This window comes from Cavia porcellus, unplaced genomic scaffold (assembly GCF_034190915.1).
Source record: "Cavia porcellus strain 051 isolate PalLab524CR breed Dunkin Hartley unplaced genomic scaffold, mCavPor4.1 scaffold_9, whole genome shotgun sequence".
NCBI lineage: Eukaryota > Metazoa > Chordata > Mammalia > Rodentia > Caviidae > Cavia > Cavia porcellus.
In genome coordinates, this window is record NW_026947492.1 from 55,232,273 (window position 1) to 55,249,407 (window position 17,135).

General features: G+C 37.2%; 1 protein-coding gene and 1 long non-coding RNA gene across 2 annotated transcripts in view; both read left to right on the forward strand.

Annotated features, from left to right (window-relative positions):
- The window catches only part of Gab2 (GRB2 associated binding protein 2), a 187,797-nt gene that overhangs the window by 36,747 nt on the left and 133,915 nt on the right, over positions 1-17,135 (forward strand). The window lies entirely within an intron of this gene.
- Positions 1-17,135, forward strand: part of LOC134477686 (uncharacterized) — a 105,432-nt gene that overhangs the window by 22,490 nt on the left and 65,807 nt on the right. Inside the window, exon 2 of the long non-coding RNA XR_010049827.1 lies at positions 1-17,135. This exon is cut by the window's right edge and continues 65,807 nt beyond it. This is a non-coding gene — a long non-coding RNA (uncharacterized LOC134477686).

Genomic DNA, 17,135 nt, shown 5'->3' on the forward strand with positions numbered 1-17,135 from the left:
CACCTTAAATCCAGTTACAGTGAATATGTCTACCCCATGCTTCAGGCGTGACTAATCCACACATTCCATCTCCGTGGCCACCATGATTATTTGGATTCGGTATGTGACCCAAAAAGGTTCAGACTGAGTATGTTGTGCTTGGTGTGGTGTGTGGATGTAATACCTTTATTGTACCATGATTTACAGTTTTAGTGTCAGAAATGTTCATCAATGTGCTGACCTTAATTTATGCTGACCTTGATCTTATAGAGGCTCATGGAATTACAGAGGTGCAATTAGAGTAAAAGGAATAGAGAAGCAATACCTTCCCTTCAAGTCTGCTAGGAGAATTGAACGAGATTTTCACTGTAGTAGGTCTTTTGCAGTATGGGGATTGAACCTAGGGCCTCTTAAGTACTAGGCAAGCACTCTACTACTGAGCTATATCCCCAGCCCTGGGGTGTTCACTACAGAGCACCTTTGTCTGTATAAAACATAAATTCATGCTTTAAGAGTTTTTTAAATTACTGATGACAAAAACAACTCAAGCAAACTTAAGCAAGAAATAGAAAACATCTTAGAATAATAGTAAAGAAGCTCATAAAATTGGAAGTGTTCTCCATAAGGAGAGCTCTTATGGCCTTGACCACAAAATCATGTCAGTACCCTCAATGCTCTTGTTGTATCTCTTACTGCTTGTCTGTGATTGGTTCTGTTTTCTTTTCAAGATAGCAAGCTTTCTGCAGGTATGGCAGGAGAAAAGGTTGTCATTAGCCCTTGAACGCATCTCTGTGACCTAAAGGGCAAGGTCTCTACTCTTGGCACTCTAGGTTGAAAATCTGGAGAAGAATCTTGACAGTTGGGTCATACTTACATTTCGCTGTGGCTAGAGGATTAGAGAACTCTGGCAGACAACCTAGGCATGGCTGTGCTCTACCTGACACAGCCATGGTAGGTGTGGAAAGGTCTGAAGGCGTCCTCACCTCCATCCTCTTTATATTACATGAAGAGCAGTTCCCTCTAAGAAAAGGGGGAATGATACTAAGTAATTAAGTATGTATCCACAGTTAATTAGTATTCTTTCTCTTTATAAGCAGATTTATTCTCCTTATCTCTTACAGGAATAGGGAAGGGTAAATAGGGAAAACAGTATAAATTTTATTGTGCATTTACTATGTAGTAACTAAAATTTCCATGTACTTAATTTATTTCATCTCATTTAATCTCCACTATAATACAGTGATGTATATATAATACTACTTTTTTAGCCAGAAACAAGCTTCACCTAAGCAACTAGCCCATGTTTATCTAAGTGATAGAACCAGGAGCTGAAACTGGGCCTCTTTTGTTTTTTTTTTTTTCAAATTTCATTAGGCTTTTATGCTGTATTATGTTTTTCAAAATAAAGTGAATTACATTTATCAATTAACATGCAGTCCTTCTTACTCCCTGCTCCAACCTATATTTTGAGTCCCCTCCAAGATTCGTATATTAAAACTCTGGTCTCCAGTTTGCTAATGCTTAGAGGTAGGATTTCTTAGGCCACGAGTAGAATGCTCAGGCTGGGACTGGTGTCCCTATAAAAAAGAAAAATCAGAGAGCTTTCTTCTTCTCTGTCTACCACATGAGGATACAGCAAAAGGCAGCCACTAGTGAACCATACAGCGGAGCTGATGGCTACTTGATGCTGAGCTCCCAGCTTCCAGCTTAAGCCACCCAGTCTCTGATAATGCATTAGAGCAGGCTGAGCTGGTGAGCCCTGCCCCTGTCACTCCCCACCATCTTTCCTTCATCCTGAAGCTTGATTAGAACTTTAAACTAATGTCTTGCAGGTTTATATGGCCATTTTCTCTCACATTTTTGTCTACTAGACTTAAGTATTCTTTTAAACAAAAATGTTTGTAGTTGCCCTCAGACTTGCACAGTAATTGATAAAAAATTGGAGCACAAGTTGGATGTCCTGTATTTGAACATTCACTACTTACTAAATAGGCAGTGTATTCTGTATCTGTTTAAAGTGAAGCCCATGATAGAACTTAGTTCATAGGGTCTGTTGTGAGAATAGAATGAGTAAATGTAAAAACTGCTTAGAATAGAACTAGTCTACGGATCAGTTAGCTCTCATTATTAGGAGTATTACTGTCACTCATCATTAATTCACTCTTCTGGTAAATGCACGAAACATGCAGACTTTGCTTAAGGAACTTTCATTTTGCTACTTGGCTTCACATCTGCAATTTATGTACTTAGTTCACAAAGGAGCTATCTCTTCCCATCTTATGAAAATCTAAGGCAGAAATAAACTCCTGGATTTACAGCCCAGGAAGCACAGTTCTAAGGAGAAAACAGACTCCCTGTCTATCTGGTCCTGTACACACACACACAATTTACATTTACCACCTGTTTCTCCTTATTATACTTATGTTCTGATCTTTTAAACACACAAGTTTAAATAAATTTCCTTCTGTCAGACTGTGGGACCCAGATGAGTCTGGAATGCAGTTTATGCCTCTGAGGTTCTGAAAATGGTTTGGCAGAAGAACTAGGTGGGTCTGAAATTATCTGGCAGGGACCAGAAGCCATGGAGAGCCTGTGTGTGTTTCTTCTGAATGAAATGGAGTATAGTTTCCTTAGTGAGGAACTAGGGCAACATAACAGAATCTCAGAGTTGGAGGCTTCTGTAGAGTATCTGAAGAACATTCTGTGACAACAAAGAAAATGAGGGCTGGGAATACATCTCAGCAGCAGAGGACCTGCCTGTCTGAGATTCTGAGTTCAGTTCCTGGAATGGCGGGGGGTGTAAAAAGGGAAACGGGGGGTACATCACTGTCCGTGAAAGCTTGACATATTTTGAGACACTCCAGTTCTAGGGCCTTTTTCTGTTCTAGCTCAGTCCAGGTAAGTACTTGATTCTAGAATTGAGCTGAAACTTGTTTGTAACTGACATATCTCAAGATTTTGCCTCTGTATCAGAAGGCATATTGGAAACTGTACTTCAAAATGCTATTAAATTCTTTAGTATTTACTGATCTGATGATGTTTCTACCTTTTTAATTTCACCATACATTTGTTCCACTGTTAAATGACTTTCCATATTAAATGATTTGCAGCAAATACTTTCAACCATGTGGACAAATAATCAAAGTGAAAAACTGTAGCCTTTGCCTTTAAAAAGCTCTCACGATGAACTGAGAATACTTTGTAGTAGTAGTAACTTAATTCAAATACCCTAATATTACAGAGTATACAGTCTGTTGTCTTCATTTGCTGCAAATGAACCTGTGGGTGAAATAGAATATTTATTATATGCTGCAATTAAAACAGTATTTAAGTAGACTTGATGCTGTTCTTGGTTTTAGTAACTACATTCTGGCATTTGTTTCCCATCCTACCTCTCTATCTTATATGTTTAGAACTAATAAATCTCAACATGCTATTAATTTTTAGTTCCCTGGTGTGTCTGCCGACTCATTAGGAGAAATAATGGTTTTCACCTTTATACCTGTGTGTGCCCTTTCATTATAGTACTTCCCACATTGCATTATAGTTTATGATCTCTATTCAATCCCAATAGACTATGAGAACCTTGAGGAGAGGTATATTCTTACTCATCTTTGTATTTTTTGCATTCAGTACAATTTGCATTACAGGACAGGCATTCAACAAATATTTGGGTGAATCATCATCTTATATGTTAAGAAGTGGCTGACTAGTGAGGTCTAACAACTGACACATCAAGGAGTATCAGAACAGACTAGGGCCCAGGACTTTCCTTCTTCCCCTATTCTCAAGTCTTAACCATTATGCTAAGTGTTTGTTGACTTAGGTGATGCGGTCCTTCCTGGACATAATTTTACAATGAGTTCAGAAATGGTACAACAAAAGCCAAACCTAAGATAAATATAAGGTTGTGTGGTAGGCCATGGTCTTGAAATTTTGATTTTCCTTGAGAGTTAGACACATACAGTAATCACCTATGTGGAAAATACCGAAGAAGTTGTATTTTTTAAATCATGAAAATAAATTGAGATCTACCTGACCTTTAAAGTCACTTGTTGGTGCTCGGTGTGATGGTGCGTACCTGAAATTCCAGCACTTGGAGGCTGAGGAGGGAGGGTCTGTGGCCCCGTCTCCAGAAAGGAGGAGGGGGAGAGAGGGAAAGAGGGATGAATTCAACAAACCTCTGATTAGTAAAGTCTTACCAAAAATGAGTCTTATGAAAGGTTAACTGGGATATTAGAATGCTTTTAAATAGAAAAGCCCCAGACTTCAGCCAGGCACAGTGAAACATGCCTGTAATCCCAGCAACTCAGTAGGCAGAGGCAGAAGGAACACAAATTTGAGACCAGATTGGGCAATTTAATTTAGCAAGGCCTTTTTTCAAAACAAAAATGAAGACAGAAAGGATGGGAGGGAAGGTGGAAGTTTGAGGATGTACCTCAGTAGTACAGAATTTGTCTGACATGAGTGAAGCTCTCAATTCAATATCCAGATTGAACAAAACAAAACAGAAAAAGAAACCCCAAGTTTCTGGGGTAGAAGCTCTTCCCTTAACAAAACCAGTGTCTTCACCATTGCATTTGTCAGTGCTAGCTGGGCATCAGGTACTGAGCAAGGCTGAAACAGCTGAGGAGCGTAAAAAGATCCTGGAATCAGAGGAGCTGTTTAAGCCGGCATCTTCCCCGAATTAAACAGCTACTCACTGAGGTAAATTTGGTCCTGGGGGTTTATATAGATTATCTGACTATGAAAGACCTGGGTGAAGAAGGTCTGGCCAGTAGTAATGGCCACATTAGCTCTTGGTACAACTCTAAGTAGTTCGTACATAATAAATATTTGCCTGTGTTGTAAGATGTTTTCCTTGGGCTAGGCCCCTTTAGTATGTATTTTTTTTTCCCTCCACCTTTTTTCTCTACATTTAGAATCCTTGGGCTTGTTTTGTGGCTTTTGCATTAGTCAATTAGAAAGAGACATAATCACCTGGCACCTTTAGAACTGGCTGTTTATATAGTGTATGTAGCAAAGAAAGGACATTTGCCCCTTAGTTTTATTCAATTACTATTTTAAATAAACAGTATTAGTAATCTGTCCCCTTTATCTGGCTTCTATGCTAGAAGGATTCTGGCTGAGTCTTCTCATACATTCCCTTTTGTCTAATAAGGCTGAATAAAATGTAACCATCGAAAAGATGGGCTAGATCTTCATAAGAAATTAAAAATGAGAGAAAGGGCCGGGGTTATAGCTCAGTTGGAACAGCCCCTGTATGGCAAGTGCTGGATCCTGAGTTTGAAAAAAAAAAAAAAAAGTAAAAAAGAGGAAAAGGATAGAATACAAATTTAAACTGAGTTTTGAAGGTTGGGGTAGGTTTGTGGCTTGAGACACTTTAATAACGATAGTGTATAAGAGAATTGGTGAGAAGATAAGAATGTAAGTTCTGAATTTGATTCTTTGAAACACTCATGGAGAAATGCAAGTAAAAACTGAAAATACTCCTTTTTCTTTTCTTTCCTTTCTCTGTCTTTTTTAAAATTTTTGTCGCCGAATTGTATTTTTGCTTAGGATTGATCCACTTAACTTGCTGAGATTTATTCAGATTACACATATGCCTTATCTCTCTGCTTTAACTGGGTTTCCCCCTTCCTTGATTTACAGATTTTCTTTAGGCAAATATCAGACCAATGAGAAATTCTTAAATTATTTTATTTTATTTTTCTTGAGACAAGGTTTAACTATGTAATTCAGACTAGCCTTGAACTCACTGGTAGCCCAGCTGTCCTGAAACCTGCAGCAGTCCTCTTGCCTCAGCCTCCTGAGTGTTGGGATTACAGGTGTGCGCCACACATCAGCCATTTTTTTAAAACACCAAGTACATTTATTAGAAAAGAAGAAAGTTATGAAATATCCTCATATCTTTCCTTGTCAGCCTTTTAAGTTCTTCTTAAGAGCTTTTCCAGAAATTAAAGTATTTGGGTGCCCCCCACCCCCCATTTTAAAAGAGTTAGAGTAGTAATAGCATCAACCTTAGGTATTTACTATTAAACCAAAGAGGCTGTTCAGATTTATAAGAAACAGTTATTTCTTCCCATATCATTGACTAAGATTTGATTCTGTATTTCACTGCCTTTGTTATTGCAGCTATAGTCCAGACCTGTTCCAGGAATGATTAAAGCCTCTGATCTCTCAGCATCTCTCCTGGGTGTCACTGGCAGGTCTGAGCTAATGTGAAAGACTCCATGAACTACAAAGGATGGTATTTTGAACAAAGCCTGGTACACAACTAACATTCAGTAAAACATCTTGGATTAAAAAAAATTTATACATCAAAGTTTATTTTGCTCCTAATTTTGACACACCTATTTACATGTATTACCACATAGCCTGAAAATCTTCCTTATTTTTTGCCTCTGCTCATCATGCAAAAGTTTAACATCTGAAATAAGCAAGTATTGAATACATGGCAAATTAATTGGTAAATGATGGAGTGAAGTACAGCATGGTTCCTAAAAAAGATTTAATTTTTTTGAAACAGGCATATAAAAGACATTTGCTCACTAGGCAGAGCAATTTATGACACATTTTAAGTGGATTACAATTCACATTAATATTCATAGATATGACAGGTTTCATGTTTCCTCAGTTATCTTTGTGAATACTTACTAAAATATCACAGCATCATGGTTAAATTGGCAAGTTTACCTCTCATTTTGAAGATCACAATTGATTCAGATTAGTAAAAAACTAAGACACAGACCATTGTTGAAATGTAATATAATAAAAAAAAACCTTATCATCACACTTAGAATGAAGCATTCTACCCAAATGTTCTTTGATTGATGGCATTTAGCCTTCTAAAGTCTAAACAGTTACCTTAACTACTGGTAATAGAATAATGTATAACATGCTGTCTTAAGTTTTCTTTTCTTTATTTATTTTTAATGGTTTTTTTTCAGTACTGATTTAGCTAAATGGTGCAGCTCCTGCCTGGCAAGCACAAGGTCCTGAGTTCAATTCCCTGTACCTTCCTGAAAAAAGATAAGAAGAGAAATCTTTTCTCCCACCTTCATCACTTTTGGTCATATATTGTGGAGTTAGATGAGAGTGCCATGCGACATAAATTAATATGATGCAAGTTATAACGTAGATCATTTAATTATAATCCTTAAAATCACCCTGTAGAATAATGTGATCTTCATTTTATGTTTAAAGTAACCCAAGCTTTATAGGAGGGCTTATATCATTTGCCCAGGTGTCACTCTTGTAAATGAGAGACAGAACTAGGATGGGATTGCAAATCTGTCTAGCTTCAAACACTTTTTTTCCATCATTCTGGCAAAAGCTGCTGTCATGCTATATTTAGGAAGTCTCATGAATCCTTCAAGTGGTCATATGACAAGTTATATCTCCTAAGAATCGTTGTTTTAAGTTCTTAGTTCATTCAGCAAACATGCTCAGCCCCAGCTGTGTGTGTAAGCTGCAGAAGGCAAACACCAAAGAACCAAATAATAATTTTCTTCTTATGGAGCTGCCAGGGTAGTAAGTAGTCACAAATATAAGCAGTGCTGGACATAATGATTAAAGAGTGATGAAAGGTTGTCCAGGAGAAGCAGAGAGAAGGGATCAAATGAACAAAGGGTCAGCCTGTCATATGGGTGAGGCAGAGCCACACCTATCAGGACCTGATACCTCTAGCTACCACAGTACATTCAATCTTCAAAATGGTCATGTGGTATTTTTTTTTTTTTAACTGTTAACTTTTTATCGGTACCGGGGATTGAACTCACAACCGCCTGCTTGCAAGGCAGGTGCTTATGCCGCTGAGCTAAATCCCCAGCCCCCTGTGGTGTTCTGATTATACAGATGAGCAGCCTACGCAGTGCTTCATAACAAGTAACAGAGAGATAGGATTCTCAGACTCAAAAGTACTGTATCTGGCTCCAGGTTCCTGCCCTTTTCAATATATTATCAATAGTCTAGGTACAGGTTATTTCTAATGTTTTAAAAAATAATGGATACATTGCAGTAAAAATTCCTTTGTAATAAGTTTTTGTGTTTTATATGACTCAGTGTGCTGTGTCTACTGGATTCTCTGGGCCTTCCTGCACTCTAAATCCTAATCCACTTGTCAGTGCAGAGTCTTTAGCTGCTGCTGATTTTCTGTGTTTCTTAGCACTGCTGGCTGTCTCATCCTCCTCTGGGTGAATTGTTGTCCCTGGTGTCTCTATTGTTCCTACTATAAAAAGAGCTGCAGCAGCTCAAATGCCTAAGCCCTATATGACCAGACCCTGGTTTCTGCCATCACTTCCAGGGTCAAATATAGGGTGTATTCTTGTCCAATGACTGTCTAGACTGGCCAAATAATACAGCCTGTAAAGAGGACATGGAGGTCATGGTGGCAGTTAACACCTTTGGAAGCTGGAGGCGGGAAGGAGCCAGCAGATAAATTGCTTCCTGTCTGCCTTTCTTCTCCCTCTTACTCCCCTACACACACACACACACACACACACACACACTTTTCTGAGACATAGTACTTACACTATATCCTGAAATGTGAATGATAAGCAGTCGCCTGCACTTTTACATTAACTGTAACAGGTTTGTGAATGGTGGTGCCCTTGTGTTTGCTGCCCCTCCACCTTGCCTCACTCATCCTTTTCCCTTACTTTCCTTTGAGATTACAACATCTGGTAAAGCCAGTAAACTGCCCCACTCTCTGTTCCTAAGGAACTGGAGGCAGGTAGTATTCAGTAAAAAATAGTATCTTTCTCCTGAGACACACTTGCCCTGTTTTCTCTGTTTTGCAACATTATTGTTTACTTAATAGAATATTTATAGACCATTTTAAATTCTTTTGTGTAGCATTGTTCTAAGTCCTTATGTTCAGCAAAACCTGGTGAGATAAAATAAACATCGTGTTAATTCCATCTTAGCATATATAGATCAATTGTATTTGCTTTATTTTTTAGAGGAAATTGCTTTGCTTAATATAGTATTTGTTCTTTATAAATCAAAAAATGCTGAGAAATTCAAAGAAAGCAAAATCTCACCCCAGAACCGATTAGCTGGGACTCACCATTATGTGAGCAACATTCCAATCAGCATCCATAATGAACTTCAGCTTTTCTCAACATCTCTATGGTAACATATGAATACACAGTAGTACTATTATAATCTAAGCTGTTTTCAATTAATATATGTATGTGTGTCTGTCCATCCTGTTTCTGGATTTGAACCCAGGGCTTTTACTCTGAGCTGCATCCCTAGCCCTTTTTTTTTTTTTTTTTAAATTTTTGAGACAGTCTCACCAAGTTGCCCAGTCTCTGCTTGAAACTGCAGTCATCCTGCCGGAGCACTGAGGTTACATGTCTGCCACTACACCTGGCTCTCGTAGTATATTTCATGTTTCTGTAACACAATACCACAGACTAGGTGATTTTTTAAAATTTTATTTTATTTATTTATAGTCTTTTTGAGACAGGGTCTCACTATACAGTTCAGGCTTGCTTGAGCTCACTCTGTAGCCCAATGTGGTCTCAAACTTGTAAAGATCCTCCTGCCTAAGTCTCCCGAGTGCTGGGATTATAGGTATGCATTACCATGCCCAGCTCAAACTGGGTAATTTTTAAAGAAAATAAATTTATGTTTTATAGTTCTAACAGCTAGGGAAGTCCAAGGTCAAGCAGTTGCATCTGGGGAAGGTCTTCTTTCTGTGTCATAACGTGACAGAAGGCATCACAGAATGAGAAGGGAAAGTGGAGGGGAGTGTTTTGGAAACGCAGAGCTCTCACAAAACCACTACTCCCCCTAAAAGTACTACTCTCTCCGTGACTTCATGCTACCCTAGTTATCTCCAAAAGTCTCCACTTCAGATGCCATCAAATTAGGAATTTGGGGTAAATTTCCAAAAAGTGAACTATGGGGGACATAGTCAATATAACAGTAAGCATTTATAATGTTTTCTTTTTAAAATGCTGAAATAACTATTCTTATAAAAGTCTGTTCCTATAATTTGCTATTATATAGTAACATGTCCCCTCTCACCCAAAAGTTTGTATTCAGATAATAGCATGTGTCAAATGCACCCTGTTTTGCTGATGAAAGGCCGTAGGCCAAAATAAAACTAAGAGCAAGATGAAATGCCCTGAAGTGACTCCTGTAATGGAGAAGAGTGAAGGAGGGGAAATGTAACAGAGACGCAAGTTTCACAACCTAGAATTTTAGTAACCAAAAGTAGCTATAGGCCACAGAGCTGATCAGAGGTGCATTTTGAGCTCTTCTATCACACTTTAGGTTTAAAATGCTGCCCCAAGTCATGACTCAAATGGAGGGGAAGCATTGATGTATATATTAAGTTAATAAACAGTGGAAACTAATGCAGTCAGTAGGCTGCTGGACACATTTTGAAGACATTGACAGAATTAGCTGCAGGCTGGCACGGAAGATGAATTTTTTTAACACTAAAAATTGAAGATCATTTTCCAGGGTCTAAGGTTGAAGGTTAAATCCTGTACAATTTTATTTTAATTCTCTGTAATTGTGTTACATAGATACATAGTCACATTTCCTGAAAGACCAGCATTTCTGGGTTTTCTTATCTTATTATGAACTAATATTTAGTGAAATTCTTACTTTTTATAGTATACTTTATTTCAATTTTCATTAAAATATTTGTATTATGTTATCTGGAAATATATATAACTATTTTAAACTGTAGCTCAGTTTTCAGTTGCCATTACCATATTTCAGTGCCTTCTAAGCAAACATAACTTTATTTAAAAAAAAACAAAAATTAGTAAAATAATACAGAATTTCAAAAAAATAACAGTAAGAAATCAACACTAGTTAATATACTACATATTGTTACCTTGGATGTAGTTGTTTAAGTTACAAAATCTAAGCATAAAAATGAAAGCTAAGCATAAAAATGACATCACAAACTATTCTGTTTGATGAACTAACAGAGAATTAATTAGTAGTGTGGTTTCTATTTTGTACACTTAAACATTCATACAGTTATTATATGTGTATACTTGCAAGTTGTTCTTTCCTTTTGGGTACTTTCTTTCCCTTTCATTAGTACAATATCTATTGTATATTTTGGATCTTACTATTTTTTCAGTTTTTTATTATTTATTTTTTACATTAGAGAGACAATACAATATTTACCAATGTGAGTCTGATTTATTTCACTTATGAGTATAGTCTTAAGTTACCTCCATTTACCTGTAAAAGCCTCCAGATCATCCTTTTTATACCTGAGTAATATTTCATTGTATAAAAATACCTCATCTTTTTCATCCATTCTTCAGGGTAAGCAAACAAAATTTAGCTACAGAAATTTTTTTACCAGAATAATTTGTATACAGTCCCTGCCTTGAGAAATTTAGATGACAAAAACTTCCCAGAGCCTTTGCAGATATGAGACTATTGTGGTATTTTGGAATTAATCATATTAATGAACAGTATTAATTAAATTAATGAGCAGTGTTAATCCACTAAATGGCCAGACAAACTTGCAGTGCAAATGCTTTGCTGGTGTCACTGTTTATGGATTTTCTGGTTGAACAAAGTGAAGTTAACTATTCTTAGCAAGGACATACCTGCAGCAAGAGGCAGCAGGGTCATTCCTAAGTAAGAGGTTAGTATAGCAGGTTAAATACTCTGGGAAACAAACAAGCAGGGGGATAAGGCTGAGTCTAGAATGGTGGTGCAGGCCTCTAATTCCAGGTACTTTGAGGGTAAGATAAGAAGTAAGCAAGTTCCAGACCAATCTGGGCAGTTTAGTGAGACCCTAACTCAAAATAAACTTTAAAATGAGCTGGGGATGTAGCTCAGTTGTAGACCACTTGCCCAATATACATGAGTTCAATCCCCAGTACAATAATAACACAAAATAATTAAAATAAATACTGAAATCTTCTGGTATGTTTTCTGAAGCAGGCTAAATGTGCTCAGCTCCTTGATACTGACCCAGCTAAAGTGGTTCAGCTGGAACTGGTGTTTCTTCAAGTTCAACAGCAGTTGGTGTGTAACACTGTGTGTACTGTCTACAAACCAGATACCATGCTGTATTCTAACAGCTCATAAGTTGGTGGTGTTGTCCGAATTCCATTTATGAAGTATTTGCTTGGCCTGCATAGTTTTTGTTTGCTTTTTGTTTTTTGAAGAGAGTAAAACCAAACAAAACAGAGTCAATCAAAACAAAACAATGAACATGGTACATGACTTCAAAACAAGATAAAAGGGAATCAATAATGGCTATCATAATGCCTCTTGTTATCCTGAAAATAACTGCCCATACCGTCAGGCATAATGAAATCAAACAAAATAGTACACAATAAAACCAATAAAAACAAAACAGTGGAAGCAATACAGGATTTCAAAACAAGACAACAGTAAAACAACAGTGGCTACCATAATGCCTCTTGTTATCTTTAAAGTAGTTACCTATAGCGTCAGACGTAATACAATCAAACAAAATAAAATCAATCAAAACAAAATAATGGAAGCACTACAGAGATTCAAAACAAGATAATAGGAAAATAATGACTACCATAATATATTTTGTTATCTATAAAATAGTTGTCCGTGCCATCAAATATAATAAAATTAGACAAACTATAATATAGTAAAATTAGACAAACTAAAACAGAATAAAACCAAACGAAACAGAACAAAGAAAACAATACAGGCTTCAATTCACAACAATAGATTAACAATGGCCACTGCCTTTCCTTTTTAGATACTTCCTCCCCTTTTACTTTCACAATATGTATTGTGCATTTTGGTTCCCACTAACTCAGTGTTTTTTTTTGGGGGGGGCATCTTAGTGAATCTTATTGCCTTCAGAGTAGTTGCCTATACCCTCAAACTTGATATTATCATACAGAATGGAACAGAGTCTAATCAGTCAAAACAAGATCGTGGGAATAGGAAATCAAAAAAAGTTACTATTATACATCCTGCTAATTTTTTAAATTTTTCCCCTTAATTAAAACAAACATAAGAAATAACTAAATAATTTTTTTAAAGAATAAGGGAGAGATTGAGATAAAACAGGACATAAAATATAACAATACAAGTCAAAGCATGACTGTTTCAGCAACCTAGTGCTTCACCACCAAATAACCCGACTTAATAGTAGTTACCATAGTGTCTGTCTTTTTCCTTGAAATATTTGAATAAAACTTCATATACTATAGCTTCAAATATTTCCATATCAAGAAGCCCAGAATAAAGCCTTTCCAATTAATAAGTGAAAACTTTATAAGGCTTCAAGGCCACATAATGGGGAATCATGATTACCACATATTTTTATATAACTTTCAGTGTTTTATACTAGAGAGACAACATGATGCTCACCCAGGTGACTCAACCATTTCATCCATGAGCATGACCTCAAGTTGTATCCTGGCCTGAATAGTTTTAAAAAGTTTTAATTGGTTGATGATTAAAAACCGAAATATTTTGCATAACATTCATAAGATTTCTAGGTTCAAGACCTGAGAATTTAGGGCCCAAATTTCTCCATAGCCACAATTATCTGGAACTAGGTAGCGACTATCTACTTTTGTTACAGTATATGCTTTCAAGTCTCAGTCTCTCTCTCTCTCTCTCTCTCTCTCTCTCTCTCTCTCTCTCACACACACACACACACACACACACACACACACACACTTGTCATTAATCACTATTGTGCATACATATTTTCTTTCTTTCTTTTGAGACAGGGTTTCTCTGTGTAGTCCAGGTTGGCCTTGACCTTGCTTATATAGCCGAGACCAACCTCAGACCTGCAGCAATCCTCCTGCCCCAATCTCTAAGTGCTGGGATTACAGGCATGTGCCACCACACTTGGCTTTGGTTCTTTATAGTTCAAGAACATATGCTCCTTAAAATAGGATTGCCTGTTTCATTCATTACCCTTCCCTCTAACTAGAATGTCTTCTGGCAGATAGGATAAAAATATTGTTTGATAAAAGAGTTTATGACTCTTAGTATAAGGCTATGGGAGTAAAATGTTACTGGTTCTGGAATGCTATGGACTCCTTCTAGAGATGTTTTCTGAATTTTTGTTGTCCTGAACAGAATTGATCAAGAAAAACAAAAGATAATGAGGTTTTATCTTTACTAAAGGTATTAAAGACAGGAGAAGAAATATGCTTCCCAGACTGTAGCAGAAAAGTCCCTCATCCCCCTGTCCAGCATATTCAGTTCCTTAGTCACCCAGGTAATAATAGTTCCTGTTCCAGTTCTGGTTGCTCCTGTCTCTTAGAAATGGCTGGTCACTGTGATGTACACTGTATAAACTGGTCCCCAATTGACAAGCCATTCTGCCACTGTACTTCCTGCTTGCTTATCTAATATAATCTCAGGTCCACCATAGATCAGGGTCTGATAGTCTGGGAATGATCCCAATTGATGTAAATAAATCTGCCTCCAAATCCTGGTTGTTATTTTGGCATTTCTGCTTGCTGTTGCAAGACCAATTAAAAGTAGGAAAAGAAGAGCACATAGTAAGCCACCAAGAGAATTTACAGTGCGTGCTGGCATAATGCCAATCATCTTTTGTATTGGCCACTCCTCAGGCTGAGGTCAGATTTAGGCCAACCTATCGAAAACCTGCTTGAAACTTAATTAAATTTAAAAAAAAACAGCAAAAAACCTGCTTGAGTTCTTGCAGGAAGAACTGAAGAAAGCACTCTCTGGTCCCAGGTGCAAGGTTTGGAACTGTTTCTCTGTCACTTGTCCTGGATTTCCATGACTGACAGTTCATACTCAGCTTGCCCTGTAGGCTGGCCATGTTCTAATCTCCTGCTTCAGAAATGAGAACTTTTCAGTTTGCGCCATTCCAAAATGGGAAATGGATTCTTCTTTACCTTTGAAATATCAGTATTCCTTAAATCATAATTTTCATATATGACTATCTTCCTTGTTAGATGGTAGATTCACTGGGTTCAGCAACTTGCCTTGTAAGGTTTTGAATCTATAGAATAAATACCTTGCACATAATAGATATTAATTCTTGAATGGTTCACAGAATTTTATAATTTCTCATGAGAAAGAACTTTGTGAGTAAAGGCAGAGAGATGTTACTGTGTTGTGGTGGAACATCATGATGTGGCCCATTTAATAGTTTCTTCTCATACCTCCACTGTAATTATTTTCTTCATCAAGGCCCTAGAAGGTTTTTAACAATCCTTACCCTGCTTTTCAGTATAGTATCAGGATAAATTAAGCTTCCTCACTTTGTGTCTATTCTATTTCATTACTCATCAAATGTTACCAATTTTATCTCCAACACTAGTCTGTGATTCCCACATCAGTTAGACTCTATGGTTTGTTTGGTGTATCTAAGAGCTAATGTTTATGTTACAGTATTTGTGTGCCAATTCTGTATGAACACTGTTTTAGAAACTTAGTAACTGTTTGACTTTAATTGAGTTTGTGTTAGGAGTTGTATTAAACCTCTCTACCACATTTTAGTTTGCAAAATATTTGTATATTTATTGTCTCGTTTGAACTTGAAATCAATTCTGAGAGCTGCACATGAGAAAATCAAAGCAGAGAAAATGTAGCTGGTCCAGAGTAACAAGGCAATTAATGGCTGAATTTCCAGGCTTAAATTCATGAAATTATAATATTTAGATAGTGAGGAGTGGAATTGTGCCAGATTTGTCATTCTTGGCTGAGGAATTTGGACCTGTGCGTTGAAAAGAGAAGAGAAAGGAAAGCGGTTTTGATGAGTTATTTTTAGATCACAGTCCTTTGGGACACAAGGCCTCATCCCCTTAATCTGGATGACAGTAGCATTCTTTAGAGGGGTGAGAAGGACATGTGTAGTCATTAGTTTGCTTGCCTCATCCAAATTCCATATCTATCTCCCAGGATTTCCCTATTTCAACTGCAGCAACAATCAATCCTCATCAGTGTCTGTACTTCTTTGGGGACCGAGTAATTCCCCTCCCTTTTTGTCTTCCTCCTTAGAGCTTTGGATAGGAGTCCTTTAATTGCTGTTGACTAAGGAACTGGAGGCCAGTCCCTGCATACCAGAAATGCCAGTGGCTTTGTTAGCTGAGACAAGCACTGCCTTAGCGCTGCCCTCTAAATCCCAGAGCAGGTGGAGGAAATCTAATTAGCATCTAGTATGCCAAGGTCCCTTGGGGAATTTCTGATAAAGAAAAGGTCAATGCAGAAAGAGAAGGAATACTGACAGACTTCTTTTTTATTGTGGGAACTTTCTGAAGTATACTGGGAACTAGAGGAGCTGGGTTCTAATCTCTGCTCTATCTGTGGCACTTTAACCAGCATTAAGTTTTTTTTTTTTTTTTTTTTTTTTTACTTCACCTAGATTGCATTTTTTCCTTGTCTGTGTCTAGTCCTTTGGTAAACTTCTTTTTCTAATGTATATTTGTTTTGTAACAGTGGAAGAGACTTCAGATTATCAAGGCACTATCACCTCAGAAGATTTTCCAAAAAATCACATGTCCAAATCTCACTCGGTATCTAATGAATCACGAGACATAGTATGCATATGTAAATATGTACAGTTTTTATTGTTGTTGTTGGACCACGAATGGAACTCAAGACCTCGCACTTGCTAGGCAGATGCTTGCCACTGACCTATATCCTGGACAAATGTACAGTATTGAAAGGGTTTTTCAGGAAAATGTGATGCTCTTCAAAGAACTTAATCACATCTAGCAAACCTGAAACCTCGTGCAGTGTTTGCTGCACATATAGTAATTGCTCAGTAATATATTTGGAGGGGACTTTCTCTGGGAAGCAAGGAAATTCCAGTTTGGAGAGCCCTGTTATAGCCAAAAACAATAAGCATTTTACAAATGAGATTTGAGAGCTATTAGTAAGTGGTAGAGTCGGGCAATAGTTGTTGTTACCAGCATTTTAAAAATGAACTGAAATAAAGAGTAGTACAAGTTGTGTCCAGTAAGGATATCTCATAAAACTTTTAAGTTTAATTTTTTATAGGTAGTATACAGCAATTTAAATAGCCTTTCTGGTTGGATTGTGATCACTATTGGAGTGAAGAGGCTTCTAGGGAGGAGGAATATCAAGAAACAATGTGGAAAAGACACTAGGGAATGTGGGTTCTATCTTTTTGTTGTTGTTGTTCATTTGTATTGCTGGGTATCAAACCA